The 17,190-nt window shown below is 44.9% G+C and overlaps 1 protein-coding gene across 3 annotated transcripts in view; it reads right to left on the bottom strand.

The window, feature by feature from the left end:
- Positions 1 to 10,416, bottom strand: part of LOC143974022 (zinc-regulated GTPase metalloprotein activator 1-like) — a 100,150-nt gene extending 89,734 nt beyond the window's left edge. For 2 of the 3 annotated variants that reach the window (XM_077474994.1, XM_077474996.1), the window contains exon 1: positions 10,253 to 10,416. The gene's annotated coding sequence lies outside the window, so the exon portion shown is untranslated. Of the gene's footprint in view, positions 1 to 7,123; positions 7,269 to 10,252 lie in introns of all 3 variants that reach the window. The other variant, XM_077474995.1, reaches the window with a different exon arrangement.
- Positions 10,417 to 17,190: the final 6,774 nt, after the last annotated feature.

Genomic DNA, 17,190 nt, shown 5'->3' on the forward strand with positions numbered 1-17,190 from the left:
TACTGAATTTCCCTCATTTTATTCTAAAGTGAACCTGATAGGACACAAATTCAAAACAGCAGTAGTAAAATCTTGCACCACCAGAACCCTCAGTTCCTCCACTTCCAAGTAGTGATGATTAGGCACACCCGCTCCAGCACCACCTGCATACCACAATTCCATTTCGGGTGCCTAAGCAGCCTATTTTGAAGCCTCCAACATTGTCATGTGGGTACTAAGGACCAGGGCATGTCCATGCAATTAACACATTTCAAATAGTAGCTATTTTTTCAAATGGTTTTAAAGCTCTCGGTGCTGAACTACATTGATTCTGCAGCAACAGGTATGTACCAACCACTTATATGGTCCGATACCTGTGGCTAATAGTCTTCTAAATGTGAGTCATCTACAGATTCACATTTGACTTGCACTTTAACACCAACATTCACCTATCCAGGGTAGCATTGCAGGTAAAATTTGTATTTTCAAATGCCTGCCCCAGATTTTTTTTAGGTTATGAAATGGGATGACCCCTTTGAACTGCTACATTGAGGAGTACTATACAGACAAGGTTTTTCCAGTTTTGTTTAAAATCCCCTTTAGCAATTGAAACAGATGAGGGAAAAGTTGCTGGAAGCAAGCAAATATATCTTCTATCTAAGGGCATCATTCTATTGGCTTTTGGAAATGCTGGGCAATAATGCCTATAGGTAAATCTGAACCTAGCAAACAACCCCAGTTATCGGACCCATAGGAAGATGTAATAAAAGGTTTTTTGTTGAGAATAAAATAAAGTACAGCAGTTAAGCACACCAATGTGTAAGCAGACAAGAGAAATTATGCTGAATGAACTCTTTGTCCTAACCAGGGGTCTTGATATGTTTATGTCCTTGTTGGACTTATTACCGGAATTAGGGAAGGCCCATTAACAACATCAACCATTGTTCTCAACATGGTTACATTTTCACAGACATCCTTGATACTGACAACCAGTACCCTTGTGAACACATCTTCAAAACCTACAAGCAGTTTTCTAGCAGAAATACTAGTGAAGATCTCCTCTGACAGTGGGCTTCATTCAGAGAACCAGATCACATACGATATTTAGGTGTTTTCTCAAATACCGCATGCAATCCTGAAAAAAGTCTTCACTTTTGCTTTATGTATATATATTTACCACATAAAGCAAAACGCTGCTCAGTAAATAACATGAAACAGGAGAGAAAGTCAATTCACAGGAATAAAAATACAGTAAATAAGTTAAACAAGTAGTGGTCCCAGGCATGAGATGTTTAAGGAACCAGGAGCCACTGGAATCCTTAACAACCAGTAAAACAACATGCCGACTGCATCCTTAACAACCCACTGACAGCTGAATGTTAAAAAAAAAAAAAAGCCAACAATTAAATTTTTTTTTTTAAAGAATGGCTTGGGGTGCCCCAAAAATCCATACCAGACCCTTATCCGAGCATGCAGCCCGACAGGTCAGGTCAGGAAAGGGGGAGGGATGAGCGAGCCCGCCCCACCTGAACCATACCAGGCCACATGCCATCAACATGGGGGGGGGGGGGTGTTTTGGAGCAGGGGGGCCTCTTCCCCACAACCCTGGCTGGTGGTTGTGGGGGTCTGCAGGCAGAGGGCTTATCAGAATCTGGAAGTCCCGTTTGAAAATGGGGTCCCAGATCCTGCCCCCCTATGTGAAGGAGTATAGTACCCCTACTCATTCACCAAAAAGGTGTAAAAAGAAATAAAAGGCAGTTTTTGACAAGTCCTTTATTTAGAAAAAAATAAATAAAATAAAAAAGCCCTGCCGCTGACTCGAACATAAAAAAAAAAAAAAAAAAAAAAAAAAAAAGAGAGAGAGAGAGAAAAAAAGTCCACTCTCGCAATCTGACAGTTCTGAAATAACTAAGCGGCAGGGCGTGCCCAAAGCACTCCCCCCACCACCCATGTTAGGGGTATGTGGCCTGGTATGGCTCATCCCATCCCTTTCCTGCATGTTTGGATAAGGGTCTGGTATGGATTTTTGGGGGGACCCCACAACATTTTTCTTTTATTGTTATTTTGATGTGGGGGTTTCTGTCAAAATACATTACAGACTTGAAGGCCTGGTATGGTTTGGGGTGTGGCCCCACACAGATTTTTTTCTTCTTTTTTTATTGCCGGCAACTTTTTTTTATATTTAGCTGTCAGCAAGGAACCCCGCTGACAGCTGATGACTCATCGGTTGTTAAAGACGCAGCAGACGTCCCCTCCTTAAAAACCACGACAGTTACTGGTTGTAAAGGCACAGGGTTTTTTTACCTTCATGCGTATGCATGAAGGTAAAAACACCTTCTGTGTGCAGCAGCCTCCCCAGTCCCCCTAATACTTACCTGAGCCCCCTCTTTATCCAGCAATGTCCACGAGAGCCTTGCCTCTCCGGGGACTTGAACTCCTGATTGGCTTTTGGCAGCAGCGGGATCCATTGGCTCCTGCTGCTGTCAATCACAGCCAGTGAGCCAATCAGGAGACAGAGGGGGCAAAACCACTGCACAGAGCAGGTAAGTATATCAGGTTTGGTATTTAAACACACAGATACACAAAAGGCTTTAATATTTAAGGACACCGGCAGCCTCATGCTCCTTAATAACCATCTATTTACAGCCTGTGGTAAGGACGCTGGTGGTAAATTGCTACAGGCTTTCACTACAAAAATATTACTGCATGAGCAGTATACTGAAATCTTCAACTGGTGACATGAAAAATAGGGATGTACTGATACCTGTATTGTACTGGTAAACACAAGTACTGATACTTGTGCTAAAGTGGTTGCTGATACCTTTACGGTGCGATTTGAGCGCATACAAACTGAATGGGCTTGAATCGAACTGCAAAGACTCACATGTGATTTGAACAGGAATGCAGTGCGATTCCTGTCTGAATCACAAGTGGTTTCCCCCACCGCTCCTGTGTGAACTTAGGCTCAGGTCCAAATGATCTGTGGCTTTGAAATCAAGCCGAGGTAGCATGTACAGTGGATATAAAAAGTCTACATACCCCTGTTTAAAATGTCAGGATTCTGCGATGTAAAAAAAAAAAAAAAAAAAATTTATAATAATATGGAGATAAAGAAATCATTTCAAAACTTTTCCCACCTTTAATGTGACCTATAAACTATACAACTCAGGTGAACAACAAACTGAAATATTTTAGGTGAAGGGAAGTAAAAATAAACAATTACAATAATGTGGACACCCGTAAACTAATACTTTGATGAAGCACTCTTTGATTTTATTACAACACCCTAAGGCCTCTTTCACACGGGGCGGATCCGTGCTGATCCGCTCCGTGGACATCCACTTGCTCAACGGGGATCGCTCCGTCGATCCCCGCTGAGCAGCAAGATGACAGGTCTGTCTCTGCACACTGCACAAGGATAGACGTCTCAGAGTGCCGCTCTCCCCTATGGGAGATCGGATGACGACAGACCGTAGAGTCCGTCGTCACCTGATCCGACAATGGATGGAAAAGTAGGTTTTTCCCCCGTCACACTTTTTCGAATCGGAGCGGGTCGGATGTCAGCGGACATGTCACCGCTGACATCCGACGCTCCATAGACCTCTATAGAGCATCCGTTCAGGTCCGCCTAAAAAAACAAAAAAAAAAAAAACTGACAGGCGGACCTGAACGGATCGTCCATGTGAAAGAGCCCTAACTCTGTCAGGTTGCGAGGGCATCTCCTTTGCACAGCCCTCTTCAGCTCACCCCACAGATTTTCAATGGGATTCAGCTCTGGGCCAAGCCAAAACTTTAATCTTCTTCTGGTGAAGCCATTCCTTTGTTGATTTGGATGAATGCTTTGTGTCGTCATGCTGAAAGATGAAGTTGCTCTTCATGTTCAGCTTTCTAGCAGAAGCCTGAAGGTTTTGTGCCAATAGACTGGTATTTGGAACTGTTCATAATTCCCTCTACCTTAACTAAGGCCCCTGTTCCAGCTGAAGAAAAACAGCCCCAAAGCATAATGCTGCCTGTACCATGCTTCACTTTGGGTATGGTGTTCTTTTGGTGAGGTGCAGTGTTGTTTTTGCGCCAACAGGGTGGATAAAAATGGATTATTATTCATATAGTTTTATTTAAATCAGATTTTTTGGATTATAATTCACATTTATTTAAAAAAAATGCTTTTGCAGTAAAAACCTAAAGATCGTTTTCCATTAAAGATACATTAATAATTTTGTTTATTCAGCATGAAATGGAGCTTTGAAATATGTAGCATGAGGCTGTGTATTGTGCAATATTTACATTTTTGGTAAACTCAATTAATCCAATATCTGCATGCTGAGATAACATGCACTACATTGATGCATTCACACAATTTCACAGTAACCGTGAGATAAAACAAAGTTCAGGAATATTCCTTTATCCCATTGTTTTGCAAATCTATGTACACTACAAACTGCATGATTGTTTGAAGAGAAATGCATCTGTACCAGGCTCTATATGTGAGGAGGGGGAAGGGCAAGTAGTAAAAATGAAAGTAAAACCTTCTAAGCACCTTATAAACCTTGCTTTTGCTCTTGAGGAACAAAATGGCAGCAGGCCATAAAAGAAACAGAATTTGATATAGATGCTATAACTTTTGTGCAAACCAATCAATATACGCTTATTGCGATTTTTTTTCATCAATATGTTTTTTTAAATTGTCGCTTTTTTATTTATAGCGCAAAAAAATAAAAACCGAGGATGTCAATTTTGTTTGGGTGCAAGGTCGCACGACCACGCAATTTTCAGTGCAGAATCGCTAAAAGTGCTCTGGCCAGGAAGGGGGTAAAATCTTCCGGGGCTGAAGCGGTTAAGCAACCACATTATTTTATTTTTACTTCCTTCCCCCTAAAAGATTTCAGTTTGTTTTTCAATTGAGTTGTACAGTTTATAGGTCACATTAAAAGGTGGAAAAAGTTCTGAATTTATTTATCATTGTCTAATTTTTTTATATCACAGAAACCTGACATTTTAACAGGTTTGTGTAGACTTTTTATATCCACTGTATGAAAATTTTCTGTCCTGGCCGATAAACTTAGTTTGATCAAATGTAATCTAAATCAGAAGGGAAGTTATGCCTATTTAATTGTTTGCTGGTTTGTTTCGATGGAATCACAATGATTTTACACAGAGAAGCCCTGATCCTTTTATTAGGGGTCCATGCTCCTGGCTCCTCCTCACTTATGAGTACCCCCATAGTAAGCTTCTTGCTATGGGAGGGGAGGCGAGAGAGAGACTTGTCTGGACTCACTTCCAGCCCAGCTTTATGGGTGCGGCTCAACCCAGCCCCACGTTCTCTCCTCACTGGTTGTGATTGACAGCAGCAGAAGCCAATGGCTTCCAATGTTGCCTCTCTGTCCAGTGAGAGAGAGCCAAGGTAGCCCCTGCTCTTGTGCACAGCGCTGGATCAAGATCAGGCTCAGATAAGTATAAGGTGGGGATGGTGGAGGGGGTTGCTGTACAGAAAAGGTTTTTTACCTTAATGCTGACAATGCTTTAAAGTGGTTGTAAAGGCAGAAGGTGTTTCTATCTTAATGTATTCTATGCATTAAGATAAAAAACCTTCTGTGTGCAGCACCCCTTCTAATACTTACCTAAACCCCATCTTGAATCAGCTATATTGCACAAGAGACTTGGCTGTCCGGGACTCTCCCTTCTGATTGGCTGAGACACATCAGCAGTTGCCTGAATGGACACAGAGCAGCAGCTCGGCTCGGGTGCCCCCATAGCAAGCAGCTTGCTGTAGGGGCACTCGGCAGGAGGGAGGCCCTGAGAAGAGGAGGATCAGGGCTGCTCTGTGCAAATCCACTGCACAGAGCAAGCAAGTATACATTTTGTTTGTTATTTTTACCCCCCCCCCCCCCCCACCAAAAAAAAAAAAAAGAAAAAAAAAAAAAAGGAAGATATATGACCTTTACTTTTACAACCACTTTAAACACCATTCTAGTGAATGAAACACCTTCCTGTGACATAGCAAGTTTGTGTTAGCAAAAGACAGAATTGGAATACGGTTGTGTCAGACACAGATTTGTTTTCCTTTTTCTTTTTTTTTTTTTCTTTTCTTTTAACCATAACCCGCAAACTTTGTAGATCAGTTTTGCACAGTCCACTTTTTAGATGTTTTGCTCCAACTAAAGTTTCCCAATTCTAAACTGTATCAGATGTACTTCTGTAGAGTTATAAAAACAAAATATTTTTAGCGTTGGGTTAGTATAGAAACATCTTTAAAAGCGTTTGGCAACAAAGGCACGATAGCACATAATTAACTGAGAAGAAAAAAATAAATAAAAATAGCTTGAGCCAAGGAGACACTCCCCTTTTTGTGGTCAATATGTTTTCCACCAAGGTGGTTAGCATAACACAACAGATGTTATATTGTTGTGAAACTTATTTCAAACATAAATCTTCATACAAAGCAGATGCAGTGTTATACTGTTCTAAAAACTTTCTCTGATGCTGATTGAGCATGTCAGCAAAGATCACCAAACGTTTGTTATATTTTCATAGATGATACATTGCAGGATTATAAAAGACGCATCTTGCCGCATGCTTCCATACATAGTGCATGTCTAGCAGCTTGTCGGTTTAAAAAATTATCATGAAAACAAACTGCCAAATGTTTCCTGTTGTGGTAGTGTCAGTGATTTCTACCAGACTAAAGTTTGGGTCAGAGCATGATATGGTATCTTCTACAGTTTGAAGGTGATAAGTACATATTAAAGTGTTTGTAAACCCTTACATATATCCAGTAAAGTGACTGGTCTCAGGCGATACATAGAGATGAAACAAATCATCCTACATAAGTTGTGCATGTTTATCTGCAGTCTCCTCTACAGCTTCCTAAAGCTCACATTTTACACAGAATTTCTGAGCTCCAGAAGGAACGGGGCTGGGATCTGAAATCACACACCGTACAGCATAGAGCAGGATGCTGGGTGTGATCTGAGACCTGAGTGGAGGGAATGGGACACATTCACCTTTACGCAGCCTCATAGAGAACCCATGTGCTGGATTGGGGGGGGGCACCCCCCATAATAACTGTCAGAAGTGAGTCATGCACATAGCAGAGGAATGACAGAGCAAACAGAAATCACACGACATGCTTTGTTGACAAACGTACCTACATATACCCGTGTGCTGCTGCATAAAGCTGTATCCTCTTATTTAATTTGTACATGTGGTTGTAAGTACATCTGTGTCTCCCAGGTGCTAAACTACAGTTCTATTTTACTCAATATGACCCAATCCGTCTGTGTGTATGAAGCCTAATAATCATAAAGAGAAAGAAAAATAAGAATAGTCAGGGGATAGTCAGGAAATGGCCCATTACACTGGAGGTCTGTAAAAATAATGCCCCCTTACTGTAGTGGTCAGTGGAGAAAAACCCTCTAACATTGGTGGTCAACAAAAGAAGTCACTTCTACAATGGTGAGGAATAGAAGAAGACCCCACAGGACCCATTCATCAAGCATGTGGCATCACTGGTGGGTAGAAGCAGACCCTTCTGCAAAAAAGGTGGTCGGTAGAAGAAGAAGGCCCCTACACGTTGGCGGTCGGTAGAAGAAGAAGGCCCCTACACGTTGGCGGTCGGTAGAAGAAGAAGGCCCCTACACGTTGGCGGTCGGTAGAAGAAGAAGGCCCCTACACGTTGGCGGTCGGTAGAAGAAGAAGACCCCTACACGTTGGCGGTCGGTAGAAGAAGAAGACCCCTACACGTTGGCGGTCGGTAGAAGAAGAAGACCCCTACACGTTGGCGGTCGGTAGAAGAAGAAGACCCCTACACGTTGGCGGTCGGTAGAAGAAAAAGACCCCTACACGTTGGCGGTCGGTAGAAGAAAAAGACCCCTACACGTTGGCGGTCGGTAGAAGAAAAAGACCCCTACACGTTGGCGGTCGGTAGAAGAAAAAGACCCCTACACGTTGGCGGTCGGTAGAAGAAAAAGACCCCTACACGTTGGCGGTCGGTAGAAGAAAAAGACCCCTACACGTTGGCGGTCGGTAGAAGAAGACCCCTACACGTTGGCGGTCGGTAGAAGAAGACCCCTACACGTTGGCGGTCGGTAGAAGAAGACCCCCTACACGATGGCGGTCGGTAGAAGAAGACCCCTACACGATGGCGGTCGGTAGAAGAAGAAGAATCCTACACGTTGGCGGTCGGTAGAAGAAGAAGAATCCTACACGTTGGCGGTCGGTAGAAGAAGAAGAATCCTACACGTTGGCGGTCGGTAGAAGAAGAAGAATCCTACACGTTGGCGGTCGGTAGAAGAAGAAGAATCCTACACGTTGACGGTCGGTAGAAGAAGAAGAATCCTACACGTTGGCGGTCGGTAGAAGAAGAAGAATCCTACACGTTGGCGGTCGGTAGAAGAAGAAGAACCCTACACGTTGGCGGTCGGTAGAAGAAGAAGAACCCTACACGTTGGCGGTCGGTAGAAGAAGAAGAATCCTACACGTTGGCGGTCGGTAGAAGAAGAAGAATCCTACACGTTGGCGGTCGGTAGAAGAAGAAGAATCCTACACGTTGGCGGTCGGTAGAAGAAGAATCCTACATGTTGGCTGTCGGTAGAAGAAGAAGAAGAATCCTACACGTTGGCGGTCGGTAGAAGAAGAAGAATCCTACACGTTGGCGGTCGGTAGAAGAAGAAGAATCCTACACGTTGGCGGTCGGTAGAAGAAGAATCCTACACGTTGGCGGTCGGTAGAAGAAGAATCCTACACGTTGGCGGTCGGTAGAAGAAGAATCCTACACGTTGGCGGTCGGTAGAAGAAGAATCCTACACGTTGGCGGTCGGTAGAAGAAGAATCCTACACGTTGGCGGTCGGTAGAAGAAGAATCCTACACGTTGGCGGTCGGTAGAAGAAGAATCCTACACGTTGGCGGTCGGTAGAAGAAGAATCCTACACGTTGGCGGTCGGTAGAAGAAGAATCCTACACGTTGGCGGTCGGTAGAAGAAGAATCCTACACGTTGGCGGTCGGTAGAAGAAGAATCCTACACGTTGGCGGTCGGTAGAAGAAGAATCCTACACGTTGGCGGTCGGTAGAAGAAGAATCCTACACGTTGGCGGTCGGTAGAAGAAGAATCCTACACGTTGGCGGTCGGTAGAAGAAGAATCCTACACGTTGGCGGTCGGTAGAAGAAGAATCCTACACGTTGGCGGTCGGTAGAAGAAGAATCCTACACGTTGGCGGTCGGTAGAAGAAGAATCCTACACGTTGGCGGTCGGTAGAAGAAGAATCCTACACGTTGGCGGTCGGTAGAAGAAGAATCCTACACGTTGGCGGTCGGTAGAAGAAGAATCCTACACGTTGGCGGTCGGTGGAAGAAGAATCCTACACGTTGGCGGTCGGTGGAAGAAGAATCCTACACGTTGGCGGTCGGTGGAAGAAGAATCCTACACGTTGGCGGTCGGTGGAAGAAGAATCCTACACGTTGGCGGTCGGTAGAAGAAGAATCCTACACGTTGGCGGTCGGCAGAAGAAGAATCCTACACGTTGGCGGTCGGTAGAAGAAAAGAACACATTTGAAATTATTCCAATGAAATTGGAGATCAATAGGTGATCATTGCAGTGGTGACTTTTATCATTGGATGTCAGTGGAAACTGCTGCCCCTAATATTGTTGGTGGGTCTGAACCATAATCATAAGCATTCTGAGGCCCGCATCCACATCTATACCAGTTCTTTACTGTATATACATGCGCTGTGGGGCAGGGGATGCCTCTTTCGCTTATAATTGGCTATATGCAGTGACAGCTCCCTGGCAGGTTTGCTCAAGCAGGTTTGGTCTGGTGATTCACATTGAGCTCATCCCTGGTGGTGAGGTGCAGGTGAAAGAGCAACCTGTCACTGTTCACGGAACCCTGAGCAAACTCTGAAGGAATGGTGAATGAGAAGGCCTGGACTAGGCAGACCACTAGATATTTCACATATCAAAACAATTGTAATCAGTATTAGTATACTTTCCTTTTCTCTGTAATTTAACACATCAACAGTAATTATAATTTCAACACATTGATTTAAAAAAAAAAAAAACATCTACAGGAATAACTCTTTCTGTAACCCAGTTATGGCAAACCTTGGAAAGCTCAGAACTACAAGTTCCATCATGCAAAGCTACAGGATGTCTACATAGCTGCTGCAGAGTCCCTTTACATGCAGCAAGTTAAAGACTGATTATATATAAGGCTGGCTCTTCTCTGCTGCAATAGCACACCCTTACACAATACAAGACAAGACAACATAACATACATCACCCTGGAGTGATCACTCCTGTCTGCACCGCTCACATATCACACTGCACATCATGTGCTGTAAACACACTGTGCTTCTTCCTGTGCAGCTGCTAAAAGCTTCCTCCTTCAACACGTGCTTTGCTCACAGTGCTCCACGCAGAAAGCAGGCAGTGTTGTGTTTACCAGGAGCAAGGTATGAAATGTTTCCAGTGTGCAGTCACTTCATGAAAGAAGCTCAGTGTATGCAACAGCATTACTCCATAATAAGTCAGTAAATATAGAGTAAGCATTGTTCTGGGAAAAGTTCTGTTCTCGCATTGTGCACTTATTGTAGGGGATTATAATAATGAGCGCTTATTTTCAGTTTTTTTTTTTTTTTTTTGCAGTTTGTACCTAAAAGTCTTTTTTGTGTGATTTTAATATGTTTATATGCTTGTGTATTTTTGTTATTGTATAGCTCGTGAATAAAATTGACAACACTTTCGTCTGTTGGTAATTTAATAACCATATACACACACCGGCCACTTTATTAGGTATACTTGTTCAATTGCTTGGTAACACAAATTGCTAATCGGCCAATCACATGGCAGCAACTCAATGCATTTAGGCATCTAGACGTGGTAAAGACGATGTGCAGTTCACTTAATGTTCAAACATGAGCATCAGAATGGGGAAGAACGGGGAATTAAGTGACCGGTTGTTGATGCCAGATGAGCTGCTCTGAGTATTTAAAAAACTGCTGATTTACTGGGATTTTCACGCACAACCGTCTTTTAAGGTTTACAGAGAATTGTCAGAAAAAGGGAAAATTTCCAGTGTATATTCCAGTTGTGTCAAAGAAAATGTCAGAGGAGAATGGGAAGACTGGTTTAAGATGATAGAAAGACAACAGTAACTCAAATAACCACTCATTACAACTAAGGTATGCAGAATACCATCTCTGAATGCACACACACTAGGGATGAGCCGAACACCCCCAGGTTTAGTTCGCACCAGAACTTTCGAACCGACCAAAAATTTGTACGAACTTTAGAACCCCATTGAAGTCTATGGGACTTGAACGTTCGAAATAGAAAGTGCTAATTTTAATGGCTAATATGCAAGATATTGTCCTAAAAAGGGTTTGGGGACCTGGCTCCTGCCCTAGGGGACATGGATCAATGCCAATTTTTTTTTTTTTAAATGGACGTTTTTTTCGGGAGCACTGATTTTAATGACGATTAAAGTGAAAAAAAAAGTGTAATATTCCTTTAAATATCATGCCTGGGGGATGTCTATAGTATGCCTGTGAAGTGGCACGTGTTTCCCGTGTTTAGAACAGTCCCCTGCACAAAATGACATTTTTAATGTCATGTCTGGTTCCGGCAATACGGATGAAAATCATTGAGGAAAAAATGGCATGGGTAGCCCTCCCTGTCCATTACCAGCCCCTTTGGGTCTTGTATGGATATTAAGGGGAACCCTGTACCCAAATTTAAAAAAAGGAAAGGCGTGGGGCCCCCAGGCCCTATATACTCAGAACAGCAGTATACAGGCAGTGCAAACAAGACAGGGACTGTGTAGGTTTGTTGTGTTAAGTATAATCTGTTTGTAATTTTGAACTGGTACATTTTTAAAGTGTAACTCCAGTCAAAAAATAAAATTTTCAGCTTTTTGGAAAACATAGGGAAGGGTTATTACCCCTGTATAATCTTTTGGGCAGTCCGTCTTTTTTCATCTCCCTTCCTGTTGTCTCCTTCCGTTTGCAAGTAGGAGACATTTGTAAGTTGGATGTTTGAAAGTAGGGGCCTGCCCTATATGCTCTGAAGAAATGTGGGCCTAAGGTGTTGGTGTTCCAACAACACTGTAAGCCCTCAAAGTGACTCTTGGTGGGCGCAGGAGTGCCCTGCTGTGAACGATTATATCAAGAATTGTAATTACATGCCATTGTTGAACAGTGGTAGAAAAATTGGGCCTTTTGTGGTTGTGGTGGTGGTGCCACAACACTATAAGTCCTCACAGTTACTCTTGGTGGACGCAGGAACGGGCCCTGCTGTGAAATATAATATCAAGAATTGTAATTACATGCCCCTGTTAAACAGGGGCCTTAGATATTGGTTCTGGTACCACGACACTGCAACCTCTCCCATATACTCTAGTTGGAGTGCAGGAATGAGCCCTGCTGCAAAGCATTGCATCAAAAATTGTAATTACACGCCCCTGTTAAACAGGGAGTGAAAAATTGGGCCTTAGCCACTGGTGGCATCACCCAGAACCAAAAATGTTCTTCCAAGCTATCAGCAGGATCATTGAGGAGGAAGAGGATAGTCAGTCAACATAACAGGACAGTCACTCAGCATCAACATAGACAGTCTTGAAAGGATGTGACATTTAAAAAAAAATTATTCGTTTACATCAGCTTCAGGTGCTTGGTAGCTGGTGGTGATCCAAGACTGATTCATCTTTATGAAGGTCAGTCGATCAACCGAGTCGGTGGACAGACGCACCCTGTGATCGCTACAAAGCCTCCAGCAGCACTGAGGGTGCGTTCCGAAACAATGCTGGATGCAGGACAGGCCAGTAGCTCAATTGCATACTGTGCAGGCTCTGGCCAGTGATCCATCCTCAAGATCCAGTAAGCCAGAGGATTTTCGGTGGGAAATGTGTCCAAGTCTGACCTTGCCCCTAGGTATTCCTGCACCATCTAAATCAAACGCTGGCGATGGTTGCTGGAACCGATCATACCTTGGGGCCGCGGACTAAAAAATTGTCTGAACACATCGGTCAGACGGCCACCTTCTCCACCACTCCTTCTGTGACTGACCAAAGCCTCAGCAACACGTTGTCCAGGACCAGGAGTCTGTAACCTCCCAGTCTCTGGGAACTCGTTGCACAGACCTTTTTGCAAGGCATCCCAGAGATGTCTCATCCTCTGCGACGGCAAGATAAGGTCTGCAACCTTACCCTTGTACCGTGGATCAAGGAGAGTGGCCAGCCAGTAATAGTCCCTCTCCTTGATCTGAAGAATACAAGGATCCTTCCGTAGGCTTTGCAGGATCAGGGAGGCCATGCAGCATAGGTTAGCTGAGGCATGCGGTCCGGAGTCCTTTGGGTTACTAAGGACAACATGATCCGCAGCTACCTCCTCCCAGCCATGTACAAGTCCACGGGTTTCTTGGGACTGTAAATCATCCCTAAAAGACTGCTGATACTGAGTGCCAGGCTCCATCGCCATGCTGACACAGTCCTCCTCCTCCTGTGTAATGGGTGGGAAAGCAGGAACACTGTCTGGATAAAGGGGGCCTTGAGAGGCAAGGAATTCCTCCTCTTCCTGCCTCTGTTCTGCCTCAAGTGCCCTGTCCATTAGTCCATGCAGCGTAAGCTCCAACAGGTGGACAAGAGGTACAGTGTCACTGATGCATGCACTGTCAATGCTCACCATCCTCGTGGCCTCCTCAAATGGTGACACGACAGTGCATGCATCCCTCATTATGCCCCACTGGCGTGGTAAAAAAAAACTGAGCTCCCCTGACCCTGTCCTGGTGCTGTAGTCGCACAGGTACTCATTGATGGCCCTCTGCTGCGTATGCAGCCGCTGAAGCATGGCCAACATTGAGTTCCACCTGGTGGGCATGTCACATATAAGGCGGTTCTTGGGCAGATTCAACTCCTTTTGGAGCTCAGCCAGCCGAGCACTGGCATTAAATGATCGGCGGAAATGCACACAGACTTTCCTGGCCTGCCTAAGGACATCCTGTAAGCCTGGTTACCTGCTCAAGAACCGCTGCACCACCAGGTTAAGGACGTGAGCCACACAGGGCACATGGGTCAGTTGTCCCAGTTGGAGGGCGGAGAGGAGGTTGGTGCCATTGTCGTAAACCACCATTCCTGGCTTAAGCTGGCATGGCGTCAACCACCTCTTGGCCTGCCCCTGCAGAGCTGACAAAATATCAGTGTAGCTCCTGTCCCCCCAAACAAACCAGTGCAAGCACGGCATGGCATCTTTTTGCCTGCGTACTTGCTAGCCCCTTGAATGCCTACGGAGCACCGCTGGTTCCGAGGACAAAGCACTGGAAGAGGCCACGGAGTAAGAAGAAGAGGAGGGGGTGGAGGAGAGAGGTGTGTCACAACCAGTAGTAGCATTTTGGAGGCGTGGTGGCAGAACAACCTCCAACACTACTGCACCTTATCCTGCATCCTTCCCAGCTGCCAGAAGAGTGACCCAATGGGCCGTGAAAGATAGGTAATGTCCCTGTCCATGACTGCTGGACCATGAGTCAGCGGTAATATGCACCTTACCGCTGACCGCCCTGTCCAGCGAGGCATGGACATTGCCTTCCACATGCCAGTAGAGAGCCGCAATCGCCTTCCGTGAGAAAAAGTGGCGTTTGGGGACCTGCCACTGAGGGACCGCACATTGTATCAACTCACGGAAGGGGGCCCAGTCTACCAACTGAAAAGGCAGCAGCTGAAGTGCTAGCAATTTAGCCAAGCTAGCATTCAACTGCTGGGCATGTGGATGGCTGGTAGTGAACTTCTTTCGACAGTCCAGCAGCTGGCGCAGGGTAATTTGCCTGGTACAATCGGATGTCGGTGTACTGCTAGCAGAGTGTCCGCAAGTACTTGGCTGTGACACACCTAAATCTACACCTTCATTCCTCTCAGTGCAGGTTTCAGAGAGGACTGAAGGTCTAGTGGGGTTGGAGATCCCAGCTGATGAGGAGCAAGGACCTCGCTTTGTTCTTTGGTGTGGGTCTTTAAGGTAGGCTTGCCAATGAGCTGCATGGCAGGTCAACATATGTCTGGTCAAGAATGTGGTGCCCAAGCGGCTGATGTTTTGGCCACGCGAGATACGCTTGAGACATATGTTGCAGATAGCAGTGGTACGATCTAATGCACTTCAAAGAACTTTTGGAATAACATGCGGATGCAGCGCCCTGCACAGGTGGAGCTCTGCAGTGTGATTCAGTCGGTGTGCTGCCCCTAAGCTGGCCCCGGAGGACATCCTGCCTCATTGGAGATGTGCCTCCTCCTCCTCTTCCTCCTCCTCTCTCCTATCAGGCACCCACGTGGAGTCAGTGACCTCATCATCCCCCCCCCTCTTCATCACTGGAGCAAACCTGGCAGTATGCTACAGCTGGTGGAACATGACTGCCAGATTGCTGTCCTTCTTGAGCATCTCCTCTCTCTGCGCTCACGCTACTGCCTTCCTCTAGCTGGGTATCATCATCAGAGCCTTCAAAACGCTGAGCATCCTCCTGGAGCATGTACCCAACACTGTGCTCAAACAGTTCGGGGGACTCCTCAGGAGGACATGGTGGGTCTAGGGAAGGAGTGACTGATGACATTGGGAAGAGGATGCGTTGGCAGCTGCTTTGCTAGTACCCTGAGCCTGGGTGAGAGAGGATGAGGAGGGCTTGGTCATCCACTCTACCAAGTCTTCGGAATGATGCGGCTCAACACGTCCAGCTGCCGAAAATAAGGACAAGCGTGTCCCATGGCCATGTGCTCATGATGATGCAACGCGTCCACGACCAGCACTGTTGTCTCTAGACAGAGAGCCAGCTTGCCCTTTTTTATTGGCTGGTGACTGTCTGCCTCTCCTTGTTGGCCTTCCAGACATAGTAATGGCCTGCAGAGAGATGGGTCAGTAACTTTAGGTGCACACTGAGCAGATGACACAGTACACCAACTGTAATTACTGCAGCTGCCTGCCTGTGTTACAGAAACAGAACAACAGCAGCAATAAGGGGTAGCTTCAGGTGTATATTGTGCTGGAGGCACACAACACCCACTTTAACTGGTGCAGATGCCTGTATTACAGAACACCAGCAATAGGGGGTATCTTCAGGTGTATATTGTGCTGGAGGCACACAACAGCCACTTTAACAGTGCTAGGTTCACAAGAAAAGAACACACCGTCCCTGCCTATCCTGCTCTCTCCCTGAACGCGGCAACATACTACACAAGGCCGCCGCGCTGGCGGCCTTATATAGTGTGGGGCGTGTACTAAACCCCCTGAGCTATAATTGGCCACATGTTTCCAATACCTTGTTGAATCTACAGTGCCTTGAAAAAGTATTCACACCCCTTATCAGTTTAGGTGGATGGCCATGTCTTGGTAGGGTTGCAGGTGTGCCATACTTTTTCCATTTTCGGATGATGGATTGAATAGTGCTCGGTGAGATGTTTAAAACTTGGGATATTGTTTTATAACCTAACCCTGCTTTATACTTCTCCACAACTTTATCCCTGACCTGTCTGGTGGGTTCTTGGCACTCATGATGCTCTTTGTTCACTAAGGTTCTCTAACAAACCTCTGAGGGCTTCACAGAACAGATTTATTTATACTGAGATTAAATTACACACAGGTGGACTCTATTTACTAATTAGGTGACTTCTGAAGGCAATTGGTTCCACTGGATTTTAGTTAGGGGTATCGAAGTAAAGGGGTTGAATACTAATGCATGCCACACTTTTCATATATTTATTTGTAAAAAATGTTTAAAACTATTTATTGTGTTCCTTCCACTTCACAATTATGTGCCACTTTGTGTTGGTCTATCACATAAAATCCCAATAATATACATTTACATTTTTCCTTGTAACATGACAAAATGTGGAAAATGTCAAGGGGTATGAATACTTTTTCAAGGCACTGTATGCCACGAAGAATTAAGGCAATCCTGAAGACAAAAGGGGGTCCAACCTGGTACTAGCAAGGTTTACCTAATAAAGTGGTCGGTGAGTGTATGGTGACACTACACAATGAATGACAATACAACAATGCAATGGCGTTCACAACCATCAGATTTTTTAATAATGTATTTTCTTATTTATTACAGGTATTTAAATAGCATATACAAATTACACAGCACTTTCTCTCTCTCTACCCCTTCCTCTTGCCTAAGCTTTTCTTTCTACATGTCTATTCTGGTTTCATGACCCTGTACCTGCTGTTTTGGGAACAGCTCA

The sequence above is a fragment of the Lithobates pipiens genome, unplaced genomic scaffold (assembly GCF_037356315.1).
Source record: "Lithobates pipiens isolate NorthernLeopardFrog02 unplaced genomic scaffold, aLitPip1_a1.2 Scaffold_13, whole genome shotgun sequence".
NCBI classification, from domain to species: Eukaryota; Metazoa; Chordata; class Amphibia; order Anura; family Ranidae; genus Lithobates; species Lithobates pipiens.